Source organism: Arachis stenosperma, chromosome 4, assembly GCF_014773155.1.
Source record: "Arachis stenosperma cultivar V10309 chromosome 4, arast.V10309.gnm1.PFL2, whole genome shotgun sequence".
Taxonomy (NCBI): Eukaryota; Viridiplantae; Streptophyta; class Magnoliopsida; order Fabales; family Fabaceae; genus Arachis; species Arachis stenosperma.
In genome coordinates, this window is record NC_080380.1 from 112440753 (window position 1) to 112466114 (window position 25362).

General features: G+C 38.9%; 1 non-coding gene across 1 annotated transcript; it reads left to right on the plus strand.

Moving 5' to 3' along the window:
• The first annotated feature begins 1134 nt into the window (after positions 1–1134).
• Positions 1135–1242, plus strand: LOC130978008 (small nucleolar RNA R71). The gene has a single exon (XR_009085672.1). It is a non-coding gene; the product is annotated as a small nucleolar RNA R71 (small nucleolar RNA).
• The last annotated feature ends 24120 nt before the right edge of the window (positions 1243–25362 follow it).

Genomic DNA, 25362 nt, shown 5'->3' on the forward strand with positions numbered 1-25362 from the left:
AAACTTCCCAGGATCCTGTCTCTTTTGAGGTAATCTCTGCCTAGTCAAGTCATACAATTTTTTGGTGAGCAAAGGAGGTTCATTCTCCTAACTCTCATTACCAAATAACTTGTCATTTAGCTTCATGATTGCTCCAAGGTATTTAGCAACTTGCTCTTCAGTGACATATTCGTCCTCTTCAGAGGAAGAATACTCATTAGAGCTCATGAATGGCAGAAGTAAATCCAATGGAATCTCTATGGTCTCAGTGTGAGCCTCAGATTCCCATGGTTCTTCATTAGGGAACTCATTAGAGGCCAGTGGACATCCATTGAGGTCTTCCTCAGTGGCGTTCACTGCCTCTTCCTCCTTTCCTAGTTCGGCCATGGGGATCATGTTAATGGCCTTGCATTCTCCTTTTGGATTCTCTTCTGTATTGCTTGGAAGAGTACTAGGAGGAAGTTCAGTAACTGTCTTACTCAGCTGTCCCACTTGTGCCTCCAAGTTCCTAATGGAGGACCTTGTTTCAGTCTTAAAACTTTGAGTGGTTTTGATTAGATCAGAGACCATGGTTGCTAAGTCAGAGTGGCTCTGCTTAGAATTCTCTGTCTGTTGCTGAGAAGATGATGGAAAAGGCTTGCCATTGTTGAACCTGTTTCTTCCACCATTATTGTTGTTGAAACCTTGTTGAGGTCTCTGTTGATCCTTCCCTAAGAGATTTGGATGGTTTCTCCATGAAGAATTATAGGTATTTCCATAAGGTTCTCCCATGTAATTCACCTCTTCCATTGAAGGATTCTCAGGATCATAAGCTTCTTCTTCAGATGAAGCGTCCTTAGTACTGCCTAGTGCAGCTTGCATTCTAGACAGACTTTGAGAAATCAAATTGACTTGCTGAGTCAATATTTTGTTCTGAGCCAATATGGCATTCAGAGTATCAATCTCAAGAACTCCTTTCTTCTGATTCGTCCCATTGTTCACAGGATTCCTTTCAGAAGTGTACATGAATTGGTTATTTGCAATCATTTCAATGAGCTCTTGAGCTTCTGTAGGCATCTTCTTCAGATGAAGAGATCCTCCAGCAGAGCTGTCCAATGACATCTTGGATAGTTCAGATAGACCATCATAGAAGATACCTATGATGCTCCATTCAGAAAGCATGTCAGAAGGACACTTTCTAATCAATTGTTTGTATCTTTCCCAAGCTTCATAGAGGGATTCACCTTCCTTCTGTCTGAAGGTTTGGACTTCCACTCTAAGCTTACTCAATTTTTGAGGTGGAAAGAACTTTGCCAAGAAGGCATTGACTAGCTTTTCTCAAGAGTTTAAGCTTTCTTTAGGTTGTGAGTCCAACCATATTCTAGCTCTATCTCTTACAGCAAAAGGGAATAGCATTAGTCTGTAGACCTCAGGGTCAACCCCATTGGTCTTGACAGTGTCACAGATTTGCAAGAATTCAGCTAAAAACTGATGAGGATCTTCCAATGGAAGTCCATGGAACTTGCAGTTCTGTTGCATTAGAGAAACTAATTGAGGCTTAAGCTCAAAGTTGTTTGCTCCAATGGCAGGGATAGAGATGCTTCTCCCATAGAAGTCGGGAGTAGGTGTAGTAAAGTCACCCAGCACCTTCCTTGCATTGTTGGCATTGTTGTTGTTTTCGACTGCCATGGGTTCTTCTTCTTTGAAAATTTCTGTTAGATTCTCTATAGAGAGTTGTGCCTTAGCTTCTCTTAGCTTTCGCTTCAAGGTCCTTTCAGGTTCAGGGTCAGCCTCAACAAGAATGCTTTTGTCTTTGCTCCTGCTTATATGAAAGAGAAGAGAACAAGAACATATGGAATCCTCTATGTCACAGTATAGAGATTCCTTGAGGTGTCAGAGAAAAAGAAAAATAGAAGGAAGAAGTAGGAAAATTCGAACATATCAAGTAAGATAGAGTTCGAATTGTGCATTGAGGAGGAGTGTTAGTCCATAAATAGAAGGATGTGAGAAGAGGGGAAGATATTTTCGAAAATTAAGTAAAAAGATATTCTCGGGCAAAGTATGGACTATTATATATTGCTGGAAAGCCCAGGATGTCTACTTTCCAACGCAATTGAGAGCGCGCCAATTGGGATTCTGTAGCTTCAGAAAATCCACTTCGAGTGCAGGGAGGTCAGAATCCAACAGCATCTGCAGTCCTTTTCAGCCTCTGAATCAGATTTTTGCTCAGGTCCCTCAATTTCAGCCAGAAAATACCTGAAATCACAGAAAAATACACAAACTCATAGTAAAGTCCAGAAAAGTGAATTTTAAATAAAAACTAATAAAAATATAATAAAAACTAACTAAAATATACTAAAAACAATGCCAAAAAGCGTATAAATTATCCGCTCATCAATGCCTAATTGCTTCTTGCTATACTTGATAATTACTTGTTCTTTACTTGTATGAATTACTTGTGTTTTATACTAGGAATGAGGAGGATCAGAAGGCGGTGGCGATAGGATCGCATGGCAGTTAGGCTGGTGAAGGCTGTGGGACAGCGGTCTATCTGTTAGTTTAGAAATTTCTTAAGATAGAATACCTCATTTTATTATGGTTTTAAAGTTATGGTTTTAATTTTAGTTATGCTTTAAGTTGAATCTTATGATTGATATGAAGCTCTAGGATTGCCTCTGACGTCCCGAGGTCTTATATCTTACATTACTGGGCACTGTTACCATACTGAGAACCTCCGGTTCTCATTCCATACTTTGTTGTCATTTTTCAGATGCAGGTCGTAACCTACCTCGCTGAGTTGCAAGACGGTGACAGAGCGGAGGATCTGGATTATCCTTTAGAGTCTTTTGTATATTTTGTTTAGTACTCTCCCTTTTGTATTTTATTTTACCTTAGAGGCTAACTTTAAGAGAAATATTGTATATGCTATTTTAGTTTTTTAAAACTCTGTAAGTCTGTATAACACTAGTCGGCCTAAACTCCACGGGCTGAAGCTAGTTCCTTTTGACTATTATATCCTTTTATATACTTATATTTTTGTTATCTTACATCTTTACCTTGTGCCTTAAGTATGTAGCTTCGTATGAATGTTTTGTGCTTTTGTAATTCTGTATTTGAGCTTATTTCTTCATCGGGTTTCTAGAATTATTATTCCTTCTATATATATATATATATATAAGCCTTAGGATTGTCGTGACCTCTGATTAACCTTTATTTTATGGCATGAGGTAAGGCTTAGTGTAATTAGGGTATACATTTAGTGCTATCAGAGCAGTTCGTCCTAGTGAGCCTGAGGGATGGACCGATTGTACTTCATTGCATACTTTGTCTTTTTTTTCGTGCTATTTAGGTTATCTACTTGATATATGCATAGCATGCTTGTTTGTGAGTGCCTTTTTGGGAGGATAATTGAAGCTCTAGACTTTTGATATTGAGTCTAATTGACTTGATATCAATTGTTTGGTGTAGACATAAACCTTAATGGCTACTCGCAGACGAGGTTGTACGCGTACACGTAGAGAAACTGAGAATGACTGACCGGCTGACAACCATGCCGAGTTCATAGCGGCGATGGCCAACTTGGCTAATACCATGGAGGCGAATGCTGCTGTGACTTTGCAAGCTATACAGAGGTTGGGTCATTTGGCAGGGAACAGAAACAGTGATGGAAATTGGAACGAAAATGAAGACGCAATCGATAATGACTTGGGAGGTGCTCCAATGACTTTGGCTTTGTTTCTGAAGGTTCATCCACCAAATTTCATAGGATCAACTAACCCTATGGAAGTGGACAATTGGTTCCAAGCTATGGAGCGGGTGTTACAAGCTCAGCATGTCCCGGCTAACCAATTTGTTGAGTTTGCGGCGTATCAACGGTTAGGAGAGGCTCAACACTGGCGGTAAGAGGAATGCCGTTTACGGTAGCTTCAGAATGCTGACATTCCTTGGGATGTATTTCAGACGGCCTTCTACAAGAAATACTTTCTTGAATTAGTACGAGAGGCTAGGGAGTTAGAGCTTATGCAGCTAAAACAAGGCTCACTATCCGTGGTTGATTACATTAGTCAGTTCGAGGAGATCTGTAGGTTCTCTAGGGTATGCCAGGGTGCCCCGATGTCGTACGAGAGCTGGAAGTGCATTAAATATCAAAGAGGCTTAAGGGATGCTATTATGATGGCTGTGGCTCCTTTGGAGATTCGGATCTTTTCCGAGCTTGTGAATAAGGCAAGAGTTGTAGAGGAGTGTGCGAAGAAAGTGGCTTCATCAAGAGATACTCATGGGGAGAACAACAACCATGGGCATGAAAAGCACTTTCATCCAGAGCTCAGAACTTCAAGAGGGGAGGACATGTAACTCAAGGTCAAGGCAATATTAGGAGAGCCACTTTTGATCCGTATCACCCGACGAGAGGAAGAGGTGATTGCTTTAATTGCGGATTGCCTGGTCACATGGCGAGGGATTGTACACGTGGGAGGAACCTGAATACGGGTAGGAATCAACACTAAGGAAGAGTGTCCGCTGTGAACACCAGTAATGCTGCTAATGGCAGATCCTTTGATAATAAGTAGGTGTATAATTGGTTATAAAGATTTAACTTCATTGTGTGATATTGGAACACCGTGTTACACCTAGCTTATGATGGAGAGAAAGGTTTGAGAATAGAGGTGTTATACTTAGTATCAAATTTTGGACCAAACTCACTTGTGTCGCGTAGAGTATTGCTGCTAGAGCTGATAGAACTTAGGGACGTTTTTGGTTGACCTGGGCAAATAACCCAATTCTCAAAGACCAACAAGTCAGAGTAACGCTGCGGAAGTACGGTGATCTTGATGATAGTGCGAGGTTTTGTACGAATGAGAGCACCAATACATCCTTGTGAACCGATCTATATTTTTCCTTGTAAATTGCATTAGAGCTCTTTATTTTGGAATCCCTCTTGGTTAATAAATTGAACCTTTTCCAATTCTATTCCTTATTTGCACATATCCTTGCGCGAACCTTGTACTCCTTGATGTGAGCCTAGACGTGTACTGTTGGATTGAACCGACTTTATTCGAGGGCTCGTGATCCTCTAAAAATAGGTAAAAACATATTTTGATTCAATCTGCTTTATTGATTCCTCCAAAGATCCTTACTTAGCAATTCCTTTTGAGGTGCACACTAATTCTCTGTCTGGTACATTTTCTTATTTTCTCCAACCTTGTCTGATCCCAACACAATATATCTTTTCGATTTCTTATGGATACCATTCAAAATTGTTTACTCTCTTCTAAGCTTGGTATTCCTTCTAATAACCTAAGCTCATTTTGATATTGCATGCAATCCTTAGACGTAACCATCGATATGTGAGTTCCTTAGGACACGAATTATAAACCTGAAGGACGAAACTTGCGAGCGTGCAACATCGCGAGGAGTTGTGAATCTTTACTTTTTTGCAAATGACGTTACCTATAATTGAATTGAAACATAAAGAGGCCCCGTTGGTACAAACGTCAAACTGTGGAGAAACTTCTCAAAGACTTGAAAGAAAGATTGACTACAGAGCTAATGTTTGTGTTGCTGGAACCCCATGAACGAGTTGGGATCTACGATGACGCTCGTGGGAAATCGTGGAGTACATTCCGATATACCATTTGGTACCTAGTAAATTATTTAAGTGTAGAGGTACGTAGAAAAGGAGAAAAATAAGTGGGTATGAATTTAGGCTTGAATTTTGATTAGGTTTGACATAGAGTGGCATTTGATTTTAATTATGATAAGTGGAAATTCATTAGTTGTTTAGTATGTCAAGTTGTAGTATCGCTCTTAAAGATGAATAACCTGACTAGGTACCCTGGTTGTTGTTGAGGTCCTAGGTAATACGATTATTGAGATTGAGGATTGAATGAGATCTTGATTTAGGCCTAGAGATGCTATAAGGCCCTAAGTTATGACTTAATCTTAGGAAGAGTGTAAATCCTATTCAGGTCAAGTTGAAGGAGTTCAGAAGTAAGCCTAAGTTTTATAATCTGCTAATGATGTATGACTTGACTGAATAGTTGGATTAGTTAGTTAATTAGCGGCTGAAAATCAGAATGGCGCAGTAGAAGCTGGTGGAATGCAATATGCACATGATAGTTATGAATAGAGATAGTAGAATGGTGACTAGACATATCTTAGGCTTGAATACTTGAAGAGTCTAGTGGGTTAATGTAAGTAAATATTTCTATGGAACTAAGTTTAATGGTGGCTATAAGATTAGATTGATACGGGGTAGGTTTTGGAGATGATTACAAGTGTAATTGGATTTATGCGTAGATAGTAATAGATGAATTATTGGTTTTGTAAGATAGAATTGGAGAACATTGAATTGAGAAACTGATGTTGTATTGAGGTTAACGGAAATGGAGCTAAGAGTGAGAAGGATGAATACAACATAGGCTTGAATTCGGTTAATATATGGAGTAATAAATAAGAATGAAGAATGTAAATAGGAATTGGAGCTGATGTGGAGGAACGAAAAGATGAATAATGAGAGGTAGATTTAAGTTGAAAGACAATTTAACGATGATGGTGAGTAAACTACATTTTGGGGACAAATTTTCTTATTTGGTGGGGAGAATGTAAGAATCACAATTAATTAACCGTTTAATTAAGATAATTTAATTGCCCAAAACAGGTTCCAAAAATTCAAAATATTAATTAGAAAATTTAAATATGATTTTTAGACTCAGTAGATTTTTCTGAGTTGGAAAATGTAATTTTCTCTAGAAATTGCGTAAAAACGCGAACCAATAAATTAATTAGCAGTACCGGCTTAAATCTGTCCGGCGTTGTGTAAAAGCAGTAAAAACTATAGAAAAACTTTGGAAAATAGTAAAAGTTAAAAATCGGGCACTAATTTAAAAAGTTTGGTCCAAAGTTGGGCCAAACGAGCCAAAAAGGCTGACGGGTTGGACCGGGACTAAGTTGGGCCAAAATCTAACATATATATAACCACTTAATTAATGATGCCTTTCAGCCTCATAACACTCCACCAACACAAATTCACAGCTGAGAATTGAGAGGAAAAGAAGGAGAGTGGCACTATTTACATTCACATTCATTTGCTTGTATCTTGAGCTACGGTGCTTCGATTCACGTGCCGTTTGCGGCCACACGAAGCTCCTACTGAGCCCGTCATTTCTACCTAAGTATTGCAGGTAACAAATGGCATTTCATACTTTGTTTCTCAGCCCTAATAGTTTTCACATTTTTAGGTTTGGGTATTGAAGGAGTTTTGTGATTTGGATTGTTTAGGGGTGATCTAGCGTTGGAGTATTAGTGTGTTTCACCCCTATTTCCTTTGGGTAAGGTGAGTTACTTCGAAATCCTTGTGGTTTGGTATTTTTTGGATCCTAGATATTCATTTTGGGTATATTGCTTGTGTTTGAAATTGTTATTGTTGGTGTTGATTCGGAGCCTTGGATTTGAGTTGGTTAATTGTGGTGACTAGAGGCTTACTTTGGGTTCAATTTTAGTGTTGGGTGTATATTAGGAATCAATCAAGGTTTGGTTCGGTTTTCTCTATGTAATATATAATATTTTTGGACACTTAGGCTAGTTTACCATAGATATGTTTTGATTGTTGATGAGTTATAATAATTTTTGGTGATTGTAATAAAATTGATGAATTATGATAATTGTGATGAACTATGTTATGGATATTGATGAACAGTATTGAATCTTGAGGATTAAGGCTGAATGATGCTAATTGTGATGGAAGGTAGTGATAGGATGCTAATTGATGCGTGTATTGGTTGAGAAGTGTTTCTAGTATGATGGAGTTGGTAAATTAGGGTTAAGAATTATGAAGATAATGTAAGGTAACAGAAAATTTGATAATAATGGTAGTTTGACATGAAAATGATAAGTTCCAAAGAGAATTCGTATGTGTTGTGGTTTAGAATTGTTTTGGTCCAAAGTCATGAAATTTAGAGAGTCTTGTTAGATTTTGTGGAAACTTGATTTTTGATGAATTTTGACGAATCATATCTTGAGCTACAGTTTTTGAAATTGAATGATTTTTAAAGATAATTCAAAGAGCTTTAAAATGGTATAGATTCTGTAGAAAGAAAACTTTTGTAGAAAAAGATATGCTCGTGGGAAGTTGGGGTCAAAAATCTGAATTTTGTGATATTGCAGAATTTGTGATTTCTGGTTTGTGCGCACACCCACTACTATACGCATGCTCTGAACAGTGACTATATTTTGACTTGTGTGCATGTAACACCCTACCATACAGAGTCTTATGCTTAAGTCATAATTCAGAGATGGCAAGGTATTACGACCTCTAAAATAAAAATTTAGTACGTATAGTAGTATGAATGATTGACTATAACTAGGAGCCTTTGTAGAAAAAGGGGTAAACAAAAACCGCAACTTGAAAGCGCAACACTCCGATCGATAACGTAACGAACAAGGATAAACCAACGCGAGATTATATATATACAAGAGAGTGTCAAAAACAGGAATATCAAGGCTCAAAATCCGGCTGCAAAGATAACCGGTCCGAGCATAACAATATATACATATGATAAAATAAGGAAAACCCCAAAGGAAACCCAAAGGGACACAAATACATAAAACCTATTCTCCAAAATCTCCCATATGAGGAGTCATCACAGTTTGTATTATTTAATGGAGATAAGAGTATCTAAGAAAAACATATAAACTAAACAGAGTCCCCAAGAACAAGGAATCTTCGCGAAACTAGAAGTCTCCAGCATGCTTCAGCGGGAAACCTCACGTCCTGCATCTGAAAACCACAAAATCCGCATGGGTGAGAACCAGAGGTCCCCAGCATGGTAACAGCTTCCACATATATAATACATAATAACAGAGGAAAGCCAAAGGCAATCCTAGAACTTCCTCCAGATAATATCAAAGCTTATAAACAAGCTAAACCATATAAGGGCATCTGACTAAAAATTCTTCAGTCTAACTAATACTTCCCTTTCCAATTCCTTCTCACCTCCCAACCACCAGCAGGAGTATAATGTAACAAACACAGTTATATCAGACAAAGAATATACAAATAGGAGCAGTTAAGACATTTAGACAATTAGCAAGTAATATGCAGTCAAATAGGCAATCTCAAACAATTCACATAGTATGCATATGATGAATGCCTGTCCCTAGTGGCTGATGATATCATCTTGTCGGTTATAGAGCCAACCCGACAAGTCCTGGTAGCTAACCATTGGACTGTCCCTCTGTCGTGCATCCCCAACTCGAGTTATACTCATCATAAACTTGATCATAAACATGATCCATATCCATCACCCTCACTGGTGAATATTTCGGGGGCGAGCTCATCCGGGACTTTCACAGTGCCCGGCCACACTTACGACATAGGGTCAACAGAGTATCAAGTCTCAACCTGGAGCACATGGTGGCTAGCCACTGCTACTACCCAGGGAAACTCGTATCTCCGATAGTGGAAGTGCAAATCACAATTATCAATAATTCAGCATAAACATGCATGAATCCTCATCCATGGATCAACATCCATATTAGCCATTCCGGCTCACGGTTAAATCCATAACCAGCCAATATTCATAGCATACACAGCTATTCCGGCTCATGGTTCAATCCAGAACCAGCCAATATTCATAGCATACATAGCTATTCCGGCTCACGGTTAAATCCATAACCAGCCATTCCATTAACAATTACAGCCTTTCGGCCCATGGCATAACAAGCACTTCCACCACCATCCTCCGCATCTCACATAATCATCTTGATCCTCATTGATCATTCATTTTTCCCTTGCTTCACTCGCAAGTTACTTCATTCACTAGCTCCTTTTCTAATAGCTAGGCATGTCATAATGATTTAAGACATAAATGGTGAGATCGGAGGCTTAGAAGTATGAGATTTGGCTTTTAAAACTCAAAAATCAACTTTGGGATGAAAACAGGGCCACGCGTACGCGCACTCCGCGCGCACGCGTGGATGGCCTCAAAAACTCATCGACGCTCAAGCGTCATGCACGCTAACGCGTGGATTACAACTTTGCCAATCGACGCGCAAGCGTCAACCACGCGTACGCGCGGGTGTTCTCGTGCCCCAGGCACAACACTGGCACAGTTCTGGCATAACTCTCTGGAAAATGGCTGGGCATTGGGTGCAGCACAATCGGCGCGCCCGCGCACATCACGCGTACGCGTGGATGGCACTTCTCGGAAGATCGGCGCGTACACGCCAGGTGCGCCCACGCGCAAGGGGTCATTCTGTTAAAAATTTTCTAAGTTAAAAGCTGCAGAATTTCACAGATTTACACCCCAATCTTCCAACGGACATAACTTCCTCATTTTAAATCGTTTTTCACCCGTTCTTCGAACGGTATGGACATCCCGGATCCAATTTCATTTCTAAACAGATTTGGTACAAAACGGAGATCCGTAGTCCAAGTTATGTCCCGTCAATGTATGCCCAAAAACCATATTTTCATACAAAACCACAATATGCCATTTTCAAAACAAACCATTTTCAACTCTTTTCAAAATCAATCAAAACATGCCAATTTCATCCCCTTTTCTTTGAAATCAATCAAAATGTGTCAAATTCAACGTCAAGCCTCCTCGACTCACACATTGACACATTATCACAATTTACCAAAATCACTATCTCATCACTTTACCCCACTTCACCCAAGTGGCTCAAACCCAAACACATTGACATATCATATAATATTCCTCATGCCAATTTTCAACAACACCAATTCCAATTAACCATCATTATACATAATCAATATCATATTCACCATCAACATGGTTCAACCCACAATTCAACCATAACCAATCATCAAGCATATATCACAACATGCATACTTCTCATACATCATACCATTAAGGCATCAATAATCATCATCACATATATGACCACATCATATATCTCAATCATTTAACAACATCAACCATTCAATGCCTATCTTAGGGCCTCTAGCCTAAGTATTTCCTACCACATTACATATTAGATAGGGGAAACCGAAACCATACCTTAGCCGATTTTCCCAAGCCCCACCGGAGCACTTCCAAACCAAATATCCACAAGCTCTCAAGGCCTCAATACCTCCAAGAACAGATTTTTCACCACCCCCTTTCCAAGCTTTTCAAAATCACCAATCAAGCTCCAATATCCACACATACACAACCTAAGCCACAACCATCATACCCATACACAACATCTCAAAACCCAAGCATCATAAAACAACAAAATACACTAGGGTTGAGAATCTTACCACACCCAAGGTCCAAGGAGACAAGATTAACCTTCTCCTTCAAGAGAGTTTGGTCCTATAACATCAAAGAACCCAAAATCTCAACATTTCACCCATGAAACTCGAAAATAAGGGCTGAGATTTCGAACAGCAACACGTGGCTTACCTCAAGATTGATTATATGAGTTTTGTAGAGCTCTCCGCGGTGAACGCGTGGCCGTAAACGGGGCGGCAATCGGAGCTCTAGATCAAAAGTTATGGTGATTTGAAGATCAACCAAGGGAGAGAACTTGAGAGAGTGTTCTTCCTCCCTTTCTTTCTAATTTCAGCTTGTGTGTGTAACAAATGAGGAGAGAGAATGCTGAAAACTAGGGTTTTGGTTAAGTTATGTTGGGCCAAGGGCCCACTTTGGGTCCGGTTGGCCCGGTTTGGCCCGTTCGGTCCAATCTTGGTCCGAATTCTATAAAATTGGTACCAAAATTCTCGTCTCAGTCTCCTCTATCACATTTAGCCATAAAAATCACACTTTAGGCTTTCTAGAATAAATTCTCATTTATGGGTTAATTAGCCGTTAATTAATCGGGTTTTACAGTGCACGCACACCCTGAAAGATTTTGAAAACGTACGTGCGCACATAGGGGTGCGCAGGCAGACTCAAGGAGATGCCTACTATTGAGAGCAAACCATACTTTGGTGCGCACACAAAGCCTGCGAAATTTGCAAGTTGTGCGTACACAAAACATCCTCCGCATGCACACACTGGGAAGTACATTCTGTTGAGGGCGTTCACACGTATCTGTGTGTGCGTTTAAAATGAAAACTTTTATCTTATGTGTGTATGCACACCTCTATGTGTACGCACACTTTGCGAAAATTCTTTTGGGAGTGCGTACGCACAACCATATGCGTATGCACACTGGCCTATTTTTTAAGAAAACCTTGTTCTCAACTATTTTACCTTTCCGGCAAACTTGTGAACTTCCATAAAGCTCTTCTAGGGTGTCTTAACTTGTTTTTGGCTTTAAAACTTAGAGAATACCCTAAGTTAACTAGATAGTTTCAGGTAAAATGTTTAAAAGACGGAGTCTTAGGATTCTAGAGTACTGAGGGTGGATTAGTTGAGTGAAGTGGTAGAGTATTGTAAAGACGATTGATATGATGAAATTGTGGAGTTGTGGATTTGATGATGCTTGAGACGAGTCTAGGACTCGGAGTGGAGTGATGGCCTTACTGAATACTGAAAATCATTTTTGAAAAGCCATTAATATATTATATTATACTGAGATCATTGAGACGCTATGCACCTAGCAAGGACGGTTTGGTTAATCTTGCTTGTCGAGGTCGCGGCGGCGGCATAAGGGCGGTGGTTAGTTCTGCTTACGTTGAGATGTGAGGTTTGTGGCAGAGTATCCTGCTCGCATCCTTTTGGAATCACAAGTGTAAGACCCAAGACTTTTGAAATGTCTTATTATGAACTAATTTTAAATTAAATATTTATTTACAGTTTTAATTCTAGAAATTATTTTATTGAAGATAATCAAAGGCAGCTTTGATTAATTGGATTTGAAATAAATTAAGGATTTTGATATAAACTCTATAATTATCGATTATTTTGCTATTTACAATTTAAAGTTTTAGAAATAAAAAAAACAAGGTTTGGCTATTTAAATTAGGATTTTATATAATTTTATAATTATTGAGTTATTCTCTATTTTTAAATTATAAAGTTAGTAGTTGTCAAATAATAAGAATTTTATATGACTTAATTTAAATACTTTATATTTTCATAATTCAATACTTTAAGTTTTAGGGATAAAGAAAATTAATTATATTACTATGTATTTTCAATTAGAGAAATTGATTGAGAATCAATTAGTATTCTTATACCACAAATAATATTTTAAAGTAATTTTAGAGATTAAATTAGTTTTTCAAATTTATACTCTAAGCTCTGATTTTATTAAAATTACTGTATTCTAATTAAACCCAAAATTCCCAAATTAAAACCCTAACCTTACCACAACACAACACTCTTTCACACACTCTCCAATCCAAACCCTAGCCACCTTTACCCCCACCCAACGGCATCAAGAAAGAAGGAAAGAAAGAAAGAAAGGGAAAGAAGAAAAGGGGGCCGCGCAAAATGGAGGAGAGGGGAGAAGAGGGAGGCGGCGCGGTGGGTAGTGTGCGAAATCGACTCCGTAAACTTTCGCACAGATGAACTGGCAAGTGCACCGGGTCGTCCAAGTAATACCTCAGGTGAGTGAGGGTCGAATTCTACGGAGATTGTCGGATTGTGCAAGTAATGGCTATCTTGCAGATCTCATTTAGGCGATTAGAAAAGATGGTTGTTTGGTTGAAAAACGCATAAAACAGAATAAGAAAAGAGTTACCGTATTGGTGTTAAATCAATGATAAGAGAGCGGTTGAAGCTTCGAAGATGCTTTCTCTTTCTGGATCAACTTTTCTCACTGTCTACTTCAACAATGGATGATTCATTCCATGGCAAGCTGTAAGTGATTAACGCCGGGGCTAGTGGTCATTAATCTCCAATGCTTCAGATCAAACCCCGGTGCTAATTGTCATCCAATCTGAATGAGGGTGAAGCTTTAGCAATTCAGTCCCTTGAAGATCCTACTTGAAATGCCACAGACAAGGTCAGATCTTTCAGAGAGTGAAGCTTTATGATCCTAGCTTATACCAAAAAGGCCCTAATTGCCCCGTAACTCGGCTGAATAGATGTTTCCATGTACCCAACGAAGTTGTGGATTAGCCGTCTAAGAGATGTATAATCAAGCTTGTAGTTTAATACTATCCTGCTAAGGACTCGTAAGAACCCATGTAGAAAATGGGTCATACACTCGTTCCACCCGGTTTCATTAGATTGAAGAACGAAGATACATCTTAGAATGGAATCAAACACAGATTGAAATAAAAACAGTAATATTATTAATCCATGAGAATCAGCAGAGCTCCTAACCTTAACCTAGAAGGTTTAGTTGCTCATGATTTACAGATAAACAATGGGGAATTTGAAAATATGGCAAAAGTCCTAAACAAGGGTGATCCTTGTTCTATATATACTAATCTAGTAACTCGAGATTACAGAAATAAGACACACTAGACTCTTGGTGCGAAAATCTACTTTTTGGGCCCACTTGTTGAGTGTTTAGGCTGAGCTTTGAGTGAGTCCACGTGATGAGACTCCCCTTAGGGCGTTGGACAGCAACCTTGCTCCCTTTTGGGCATCAAACTCTAGCCTTGCTCCCTTTTGAGTGTTTAACTCCAGATAGGGATGGTAAGATAGGCGTTCAACGCCCATTTTGGACCATCATTTTTAGAGCAAAGTAAGACTCTTATATATTTCTAGAAAGCCCTAGAAGTTAGCTTTCCAACGCCGTTAAGAATGCTTATTTGGACCTCTTTATCTCTAGATATGCTCGTTTGAATGCACGGAGGTCAGAATTTGATAGCATCTGCAGTCCTTTCTCAGCCTCTGGATCAGACCTTTCCAGAAATTACCAGAATCACCCAAAAAATCACCTAAAATCATAGAAAAACCATAAAAATTCAAACTAGCATCCAAAGTGATTTTTGCACTAAAACCTACTAAAACTTAATAAAACTTAATTAAACATACTGAAAACAATGAGAAAATGGTACTAAAAAGTGTATAAAATATCCGCTCATCAGAACACCAAACTTAAACTGTTGCTTGTCCCCAAGCAACCAAAAACAAAATAGGATAAAGAAGACTGGATTACAATGACTCTCAGAGCTCTCAATGAAGCTTAGCTCCATTTATCTGAATGGCGAAATTAGCTTCTCGATTTCTGAATAGGTTTGGCATCTCACTTTCCTTTGAAGGTCAGAGATATTGGCAACTCTTGGAGTTGGAATTCGGATGATATTATTGATTATCCTAGTTGAGTTTTTCTTGGTTCTTAACCCACAGCTTCTTTTGGTGCTTTGCACCTTTGAGCCTAGCCGTGACCCTAACCGTTTTGTTTTTCAGTATTACCACCAGATATATAAACGCCACAGGCACTTAACTGGGTGAACCCAATTGGATTGTAATTCAGCTTTGCTAGAATTCCCAAACAGTGGTACCCAGTGTTCTTAGGCATACTCTTTTCTTTCTTTTGCATTGAATCACGACTTTAACTGCTCAGTCTCAAGCTTCTCACTTGACACCTTCACGCCACAAGCATATAGTGAGGGAAAGAAATTCATTTGAACTTTTAGGCCTTTTTATTGTGAAGCCCTCCTAACCATTGATGCTCAAAGTCTTGGATCTAAGCTCTCCTTTTCCTTCATTTTGAGCTTTATTGGATTTTTCTCTTGCTTTTTCTTTTGGCTTTTTCTTTTGATTTTTCTTTTCTCTTCTCTTTTTTTTTCTTTTTTTGTGCCTTTTTCTGCTGTTTCTTTTGCTCCAAGAATAAATTATTTTTTATTTTTCAAAGAATCAATAATACTTCTCTTAATTCACTGTTCTTCAAGAGCCAATACAGTTAACATCACTATCAAATATGCATAGTTAACTCATACATTCAGAAAATCAATGCAAAGCCACCACATCAAAATAATTAGAACATAGTCATGATGTACTCGAAAATCATGCATTCACCACTTCTCAAAAAAAATTCTTTTAAATTTGGTGAGGGATACATTGGATATCTTATAACCGTGAAGTACTTGAAAATAAACAACTAAAGCAGAATCCTAAGAGTGATCATGCAAAAGCTAGAATAGAAATAAAAAATGGAATGAAATACTGAAAAATAGAAAGAAAGGGGGAATGAAACTCAACTACCTTAGTATTGATGGTTGCTCAAGTTGTGCTTTTGTGAAGATGATTTAGCTTCCTGATAAACCACTATTTTATGATTTATCTTATGCTCAATTGAGTGTTTTTATCAATTCTTCACCCACTTATTCATATGAATTGCATGATTTTACAATTCCTTCCTTATTTTATGATATATGTGAAAACATGTTTCCTATGCTTTAAAAATGTTAATTTTAATTATCCTTTATTACCATTCGATGCCATGATCCGTGTGTTGAGTATTTTCAAGCTTTATAGGGTAGGAATGGCTTAGAGGACAGAAAGGAAACACGTAAAAATGGAAAGAACGCACAAAATGAAGTTTTTGAAGAAATGGTAGCGACGCGAATGCATGGACGACGCGAACGCGTGACTAGCGCGAGACACAACTGACATGGACACGTGACTGACGAGGACGCATGGAAATGAAAAACTCCAGATGACGCGCACGCGTGACCCACGCGCAAGCGTGACGTACGCCACGTGCAGAAAATTGCAGAAGTCGCCCCCAGCATTTTCTGGACCCTTTTTCGGTCCAAATCCAAGCCCGGAAACATAGAATAGGAGCCAGAGAATGGGGGAATCAACAAAGAGAATTCATACAACATTCATTATTGAATTTTTAGGTTTTTAGATGTAGTTTCTAGAGAGGGAGGCTCCCTCCTCTCTCTTAGGATTTAGGATTTAGGATTTTTATTAGTTTTAGGCTATTTCATCTTCACTCCAGGTTCAATGTTACTTTAATTTATGTTTCTTTTCTACTTTTAGATACTCTAATGATTTTACTTGTATTTGACTCATGTCGCCAAATTGGCTTATGAACTCTTTCATGTTAGATTTGAATTTATGTTTAAATATAATTTGAGGTATTTTAGATTTATGATTTTTACTTAGCTTTTTATATTCTTGGCTTTAATTGATGAATTGATTAATTGGAGACACTTGAGTTATCAAACTCATTGTGATTGATAATTGTTATCTTTGCTAATTAATTTGAATTCCAATAACTCTAGTCTTTTCTTAGGAATTGACTAGGATCTGAGGAATCAAATTGATTCATCCACTTAACTTACCTTCATAGTTAGAGGTTAATAAGGTGGGAGCAAAAATCCAATTCTCATCATAATTGATAAGGATAACTAGGATAGGACGTCCAGTTTTTATATCTTGTCAAGAGTTTCTCTAGTTATTAATTTATTTTTCCTGCAATTTATTTTCCCTGTTCAACCTTTCAAAACCCAAAAACATTGTTTTCTATAACCAATAATAAATCATACTTCCCTGCAATTCCTTGAGAAGACGACCCGAGGTTTGAATACTTCAGTTATAAATTTTATTGGGTTTTGTTGCTTGTGACAACCAAACTTTGTACGAAAGGATTCTCTGTTGGTTTAGAAACTATACTTACAACGCAATTATATTCTTGTGAATTTCTTTACCGATAGAAATCCGCTCGTCACTTCCCTTGGTGCTATTGATGATAATAAAAACTTAGAGCTCGCTCTGCAACACCAAACCTAAAAAGTTTGCTTGTCCTCAAGCAAAGAAAACGGAAAACATAAGGTAAGAGTGTTAGAAAGGGATGAAGAATTCTGGCGTTCAACGCCAAGAATGGGCGTTGAACGCCCAAAGGGGGACCAAAAATTGGTCCAGTGCTCCTCTTGAATGGGCGTTATATGCCCTAGTTACACCTATTCTGGCGTTCAATGCTAGTAAGTACTTCTCAGTGGGCGCTGAATGCCCAACTTCCTCCTTGTTTGGCGTTCAACGCCAGCAAGGGGATCTCCCCAGGGTGTTTTATTTTTCATCTCAAGTGTCTCTATCTCTGTTCTAAGTGCTACACATGATCACAAACATTTAAAAAGCAAGGGAAAACTATGAAAATAAACTAAAATGAACTCAATTGAAAAGAACGAAAGAAAGAGAAATAAAAGTACTCTACTCATAGTTGGGTTGCGTCCCAACAAGCGGTTCTTTAATGTCATTAGCTGGTCTTTACTGTACTCATTCAGTAGTAGGGTAGATCTCTCTTGCTCAACCTCACCACCAAAGTAGTGTTTCACTATCTGGCCATTAACTATGAATCTTTCATCGAAATGTCTTCTTTGAAGTTCTACATGACCATAAGGTGACATTGCAGTGACCACAAAAGGTCCTGTCCAACGTGACTTGAGCTTCCCAGGGAAGAGCTTGAGTCTAGAATTGAAGAGTAAAACTTTTTGGCCAGGTTCAAACACTCTAGAAGATATCTTCCTGTCATGCCACTTTTTGGCTCTTTCCTTATAGATTTTTGCATTCTCGAATGCAGCAAGTTGGAATTCATCCAACTCATTTAGTTGGAGCAACCTTTTTTCTCCTGCTGCTTTAGCATCAAAGTTAAGAAATTGGGTTGCCCAGTAGACCCTATGTTCCAGTTCCACTAGTAAATGACATGCTTTCCCATAAACCAATTGGTATGGTGACATCCCTAGAGGGGTCTTGAAAGCTATCTTGTATGCCCATAGAGCATCATCGAGCTTCCTTGCCCAATATTTTCTAGAGGAGTTCACTGTTCTTTTTAGGATTTTTTTCAGTTCCCTGTTGGAGACCTCAACTTGCCCATTTGTCTATGGATGATATGGAGTTGCTACTCTATGGCAAACATCATAACGGTGTAGTAAGGAGTCAAGCTGTCTGTTATAGAAATGACTTCTTCCATCACTAATCAGTGTCCTTGGGACACCAAACCTACTGAAGATGTGTTTCTGAAGAAACTTTATCACTACTCAAGTATCATTAGTGGGTGATGTGACTGCCTCAACCCATTTAGACATGTAATCCACCGCAACAAGGATGTAAGCGTTTGAATATGAAGGTAGGAAAGGTCCCATGAAGTCTATACCTCATACATCAAACAGCTCAACCTCTAGGATCCCTTACTGAGGCATGTCATGGCTCTGAGGGAGATTGCCAGCCCTTTGGCAATTATCACAGTTACGTACAAACTCTCAGGCATCATTAAGGAGTGTTGGCCAGTAAAAGCCACTTTGAAGGACTTTGGTGGCTGTCCGCTCACCTCCGAAGTGTCCTCCATAGTCTGACCCATGGCAATGTCATAAGATCTTCTGTGCTTCTTATTCAAATACACAACGGTGGATTATTCCGTCTGAGCATCTCTTGAAAAGATATGGTTCATCCCACAAGTAGTACTTTGCATCGTGCATGAGCTTCCGAGCTTGCTGTCTACTGTATTCTTTGGGGATGAACCTTATAGCCTTGTAATTTTCAATGTCTGCAAACCAAGGTGTTGTTCAAATTGCAAAGAGTTACTCATCAAGAAAGGTTTCAGATACCTTATAGCCACTTGATTTTCTGATCCTTTTTTGTCTCTAATTTCTATATCAAACTCTTGCAAGAGTAGCACCCATCTTATCAGCCTTGGCTTAGAACTCTGCTTGGTGAGGAGATATTTGAGAGCATAATGGTCATTGTAGATAATGACCTTAGATCCTATCAAATAAGATCTGAACATGTCCATGGCATAAACCACTGCAAGTAATTCCTTCTCTGTGGTAGTGTAATTCCACTATGCATCATTTAAAACACGAATGGCATAATAAATGACATACAGGAGCTTATCATGTCTCTGTCGCAGAACTACGCGAATGGCATGGTCACTGGCATCACACATCAGTTCGAATGGCAAGTCCCAATTGGGTGCAGAAATGATGAGTACAGTGATAAGCTTGGCTTTCAGAGTTTCAAAGGCATGCAGGCATTCTTTGTCAAAGACAAAAGGAGTGTCAGTGGCTAGGAAATTGCACAGGGGCTTTGCAATTTTAGAAAATTCTTTTATAAACCTCCTGTAAAATCCCACATATCCTAGGAAACTTCTGATTGCCTTAACATTAGTTGGTGGTGGTAATCTTTCAATTACATTCACCTTAACTTGATCCACCTCTATCCCTTTGTTTGAAATCCGATGTCTAAGAACAACTCCTTCAGTCACCATGAAGTGGCATTTTTCGCAGTTTAAAACCATATTTGTTTCTTGGCATCATTTCAGAACTAAGGCCAGATGGTCAAGGCAAGCATCAAAGGAATCACCAAAGACAGAGAAGTCATCCACGAATACTTGAAGGAATTTCTCAACCAAATTGGAGAAAATTGAGAGCATACACCTTTGAAAGGTTGCAGGTGCATTGCACAGGCCAAATGGCATTCTTTTGTAAGAAAACACCCCATATGGGCATGTGAATGCTGTCTTTTCTTGGTCCTGAGGGTCTACTATAATTTGATTGTAGCCTAAATAGCCATCCAGGAAGCAGTAGAATGCTTGCCCTGCCATTGTCTCCAGCATCTGATCTATGAATGGTAAAGAAAAATGATCCTTTCTTGTGGCATTGTTAAGTCTCCTATAGTCAATGCACATACGCCATCCTGTAACTATTCTTGTAGATTTAGTTCATTTTTTTCATTGTGACCCACTGTCATTCCTCCCTTCTTGGGTACAACTTGAACAGGGCTCACCCAGGGGCTGTCTGAAATAGGATAGATAATCCCAACTTCCCAAAGTTTTGTGATTTCTTTTTGCACTACTTCCTTCAAGGCTGGGATTTAGTCGCCTTTGGGGTTGCACCATAGGTTTGGCATCATCCTCTAGCCTGATCTTATGCATGCATTGGGTTGGACTAATGCCCTAAAGGTCATTTATGGTCTACCTAAGAGCTATCTTGTGTGTCTTCAACACTTGGATTAGGGCTTCTTCTTTCAGTGGCTCTAGAGCAGAGCTTATAATCACAGGGTAAGTGTCCCCATCTCCTAGAAATACATATTTCAAGGCTAGTGGTAACAGTTTGAGCTCAAGCTTGGGATGTCTATCCTCCCCTTTAGGAGCTTTTAAAGTCTCCTCCATTTCTTCTGGTTCCTCCAAATCAGGCTTGGCATCACAAAAGATGTCGTTCAACTCTTCTTCGAGTGTATCAATTATGTTCACTTCTTCCACTAGGGAATCGATGACATTAATGCTCATCCATTTCTCTGGGGTGTCTGGGTCCTGCATAGCTTTAACAGCATTCAGCGAGAATTCATCCTCATTGACTCTCAGGGTTACTTCCACTTTCTAAACGTCAATGAGGGTCCGACCTATTGCTAGGAAGAGGGATGCACTCTTGTGCTCATCCATTTTCAGCACCACAAAGTCTGTGGGAAAAACAAATGGTCCAACCCTAACAATCATGTCTTCCACCACACCTAGTGGAAACTTGACAGAGCCATCAGCCAACTGAAGGCATATGCAGGTTGCCTTAACTTTTCGAGTCCAGCAGAGCTTCTTTATTAATAATGCAGGCATCAGGTTAATGCTTGCTCCCAGATCACATAGGGCTGTCCTTGTGCAGGCGTCCCCTAGGGTGCATGGTATCATGAAGCTCCCAGGATACTGAAGCTTCTCTAGTGAGCTCTTCCGAATTACTGTACTGCATTCTTCAGTGAGGAGGACTGGTTCTACCACTCTCCAATCCTTCTTGTGACTTAATATGTCTTTCATGAACTTATAATAAGAAGGCATCTGTTCAAGAGCTTCAGTAAAAGGGATCTTGATCTTTAGTGTCTTGAGATAGTCTGCAAAGTGGGCAAATTGTTTATCATTTTCTACTTGACGGAGCTTTTAGGGAAATGGCATCTTAGTCTTGTACTCATCAACCTTAGTTGATGTAGGTTGAGTGCCTATAGTACTGGAAGGGGGTTTATTAGCTTGCTTAGGAGAGTGTTATCAGCACTTGCACGTGTCTGATCACCCCTGCTTGGGTGTTCAACGCCCTTGATGCCCCCGTCCTAGCGTTCAACGGTACTGACCCTTCCAGGCGTTGGACATCAGTAGCATTCCTCTCTGGGCGTTCAACGCCCTTAGGGGTGCCCTGGACTGTAGTTTACTCACCTTCTGTCAGCTCCTCCCCTTCTTGCCACTTATGGCTCTAGGGTTTGTTGTTCAGCATCCTTCTGATGAGCGGATAATTTATACGCTTTTTGGCATTGTTTTAAGGTAGTTTTTAGTAAGTTCAAGCCACTTTTAGGGATGTTTTTATTAGTTTTTATGTTAAATTCACATTTCTGGAGTTTACTATGAGTTTGTGTTTTTTTCTGTGATTTCAGGTAACTTCTGGCTGAAATTGAGGGACTTGAGCAAAACTCTGAAAAAGGCTGACAAAAGGACTGCTGATGTTGTTGGAATCTGACCTCCCTGCACTCGAAACAGATTTTCTGAAGCTATAGAATGATGCGCATAAACTTGATATGCTATGATTTTAGGAAATTGCACGATCGGCAAAATTCCTTCCGGCAAGTGCACCGGTTATCGTCAAGTAAAAACTCACAATAGAGTGAGGTCGAATCCCACAAGGATTGGTTGAGTGAGCAATTCGGATTAGAAGTATGTCCTAGTTGAGCAGAATCAAGATTTAGATGAGAATTGCGGAATGTAAAATTGCATGAATTAAAGAGTGAGAAGCTAAATTGCTGAAATTAAAAGGGATGGGGGTGATTGCATGAATTTAATTACAGAATGTAAAGAGAAAGTGGTAGATCAGAAATGGGGAATTCATTGGGTTTCAGGAGATATTGAGATCTCCGAATCAAAACGTCTTATCCCTTCCTCAACCAATGCATTCATTGAATTTTGCTTGGCAATCTTATATGATTGGATCCCAATCCCTTGGCTCACCAATTCTCTCTAAAAACAAACAAATTCCCAATCCCTTGGTTTAAATGTTCATAAGAAGAGATGATGCTCGATCACTGATTATACCACACAGTTTCATGAACCACAATTTGGTAGGATTACATGTCACAATATCCATCCAAACCCCAATCCAATTCACTGTGAGAAAGCTTCTCTAGCATGAATCCTCCATTCCTTTCCCAAGGTTCCGAAGGATTCCAATTATGGGTAGTTTCTTTCCCAAGACAACTACCCAATGGAATTAGATTGAGAAGCTTTCTAACAAAATTCAAGAGAAAAGATTGAAGAAGAAGATAAAACTATTATTGATTCATTGAATTACAATAGAGCTCCCTAACCCAATGAAAGGGGTTTAGTGAGTCATAGCTCTGAATTCAATTACAAAATATGAAAAGTAGCAAAATGATCAAAAATTTCCCCCCCGTGTAAAAAGTCCCCCTCAGGGGCTGGATTCCCCTTCAATCCCCTTTTTTTTTTAAATGCAGAAACTAAGGCCTTTAAATAGGCTCCCTAAATTACAAAATGAAAATGAAATTAAAAGCAAATTACAATCAAATGAAAATAAACTATTCTAGATGCTTCTTGTGGCCTTGATTTGGTGTTGTTGATGGGCCTTGCTTGCTTGAAGGGTAGAGTGACATAATTGATCCAAAAAGGATAATGATCCATTAAACTACACTCAAACGTTGCACCCCCCTTTCTTGAGTCGTCACTTTGTTCTCTTGTCAACCTTGCCAATTTGATGCCAAATATAGACTATTATACCTCGTTGGAAAGCTATGGATGTCAGCTTTCTAACGCAACTGGAAGCACCTCAATTGGATCTCTACAACTCGAGTTATACTCCATGGAAGGTGAAGAGGTCAGCTGGCCTGATTGCATGTTGGTACTATGCTCTTCTATGCACATTACCGGGCTGTTTTCTCCCTCAATTTTTAGTATCCACCATGCATGCCATATATGCTTGGAAAGCTCTAGATGTCTTCTTTCCAATGCATTTTGAATCACTTCATTTGGAGTTTTGTAGCTCAAGTTATTTATGTTTGAAGAAGGCATGGTCAAGCTGTTCCATATAACACGTTTAAGCTCCAGTTTAAGCTTAAACTGGAGCTTAAACGCTGGCACTCCCTGGAGGCACAAGCTCGAGCACGTTTAAGCTTCAGTTTAAGGTTAAACTGGAGCTTAAACATGGAAATGCAAAACGCAACCCTGGAGGAGAATGTCGAACACGTTTAAGCTCCAGTTTAAGGTTAAACTGGAGCTTAAACGTGGAATGGCTCCCTGATGCATTTTATTTCTGGCGTTTAACTTCCAGTTTAAGGTTAAACTGGAGGTTAAACGCCACTTTCAGCCCTTTCCTCAGCTTTCATAATTTTGGCGTTTAAACTCCAGTTTAAGCTTAAACTGGAGCTTAAACTCCACATGTGATGTTCAAGCTTCCTTTATTGATTTTGTTGCTTCCTTGCCTAGCCTCTTCTTCCCTGAAATCATCCAAACAACTGCATCAAAGTCTTGCAAAAATTCATGAGAATTCTTCCATTCATAGCATTCAAGGAATATAACTAAAAACTCATGGAATTTGCATCAAAATCTTCATGTTTGAATGATTTAAGACAAGCATGACTATTTGGCCCAAATGATTACTTAAGGCTCAAGAAAATGCATAAAACAACTAAAAATAAAAGAAAAAGGCTAGTGAAACTAGCCTAAGATGCCTTGGCATCACAACACCAAACTTAATCCTTGCTTGTCCTCAAGCAAGTTCTGAATTATTGAGAAGAAAGAATGAAACAGAAAGTAAATTCATTAGCCATATCAGTAAGTAATTGACATTGATTAATGGGGTGTTCATGCAGAAAGTTGTTGCAGCATCACTTTATTGTTTCTTAGGTAAGAATGTCACTTTTTATGCATCCATCAAACACTGCTATGGCCTCTTGTTATTCTTATGTCCTTGGCACTTTTCCCTTTTTTTATTTTTCTTTTTCTTAGAGCTCCTTTGCTCCTTGTTTGCTCAGTGTCATGTGTTACACAAGCCTTTGGCATTTTCTTTTTCTTATCAGTGCACTACACATATCCACCACAGGCACTTTAGTTTACATTTCTTCACAAGATATTGGTGCCCAGCACCTCTTTGTGTAACTAAATGTTTTGTAGCTAGGTTGCTCTTGATAATGGACTTTTGGTTGATAATCCCGGTTTAGTTAATCCAAGTTACCAAGTGTTGAAACACTCTACAGAACCTATTCATCCAAGTAGATCCTAGTACATAAACACCACAGCCATATGTCTCAGAAGTTCAAACCATTGGTGCCTAGCTTTATTTTCTTAATTCTTTTGCTTTTTGGTTACCTTTCTCATTGGCTTTTTTTTTCTTTCTTTCCCTTGGCCAAGGACATTTATTTATCAAGATCCATAGACAGCATCCTAATTTCCACTAAAAGTGAAAATTCTAACTTTATTTCTTAGTGAGCTGACTATTCAATCAAACATGCATACCACCACTTAATCTTATTTGATTCTTACCAAATGGAATTGAGTACTTTTGTTCAAACATTTCTTTTATTTTTGGAAACAGAACAAGCAGGGCAAGCATACATTTAAGCAAGTGAAGTT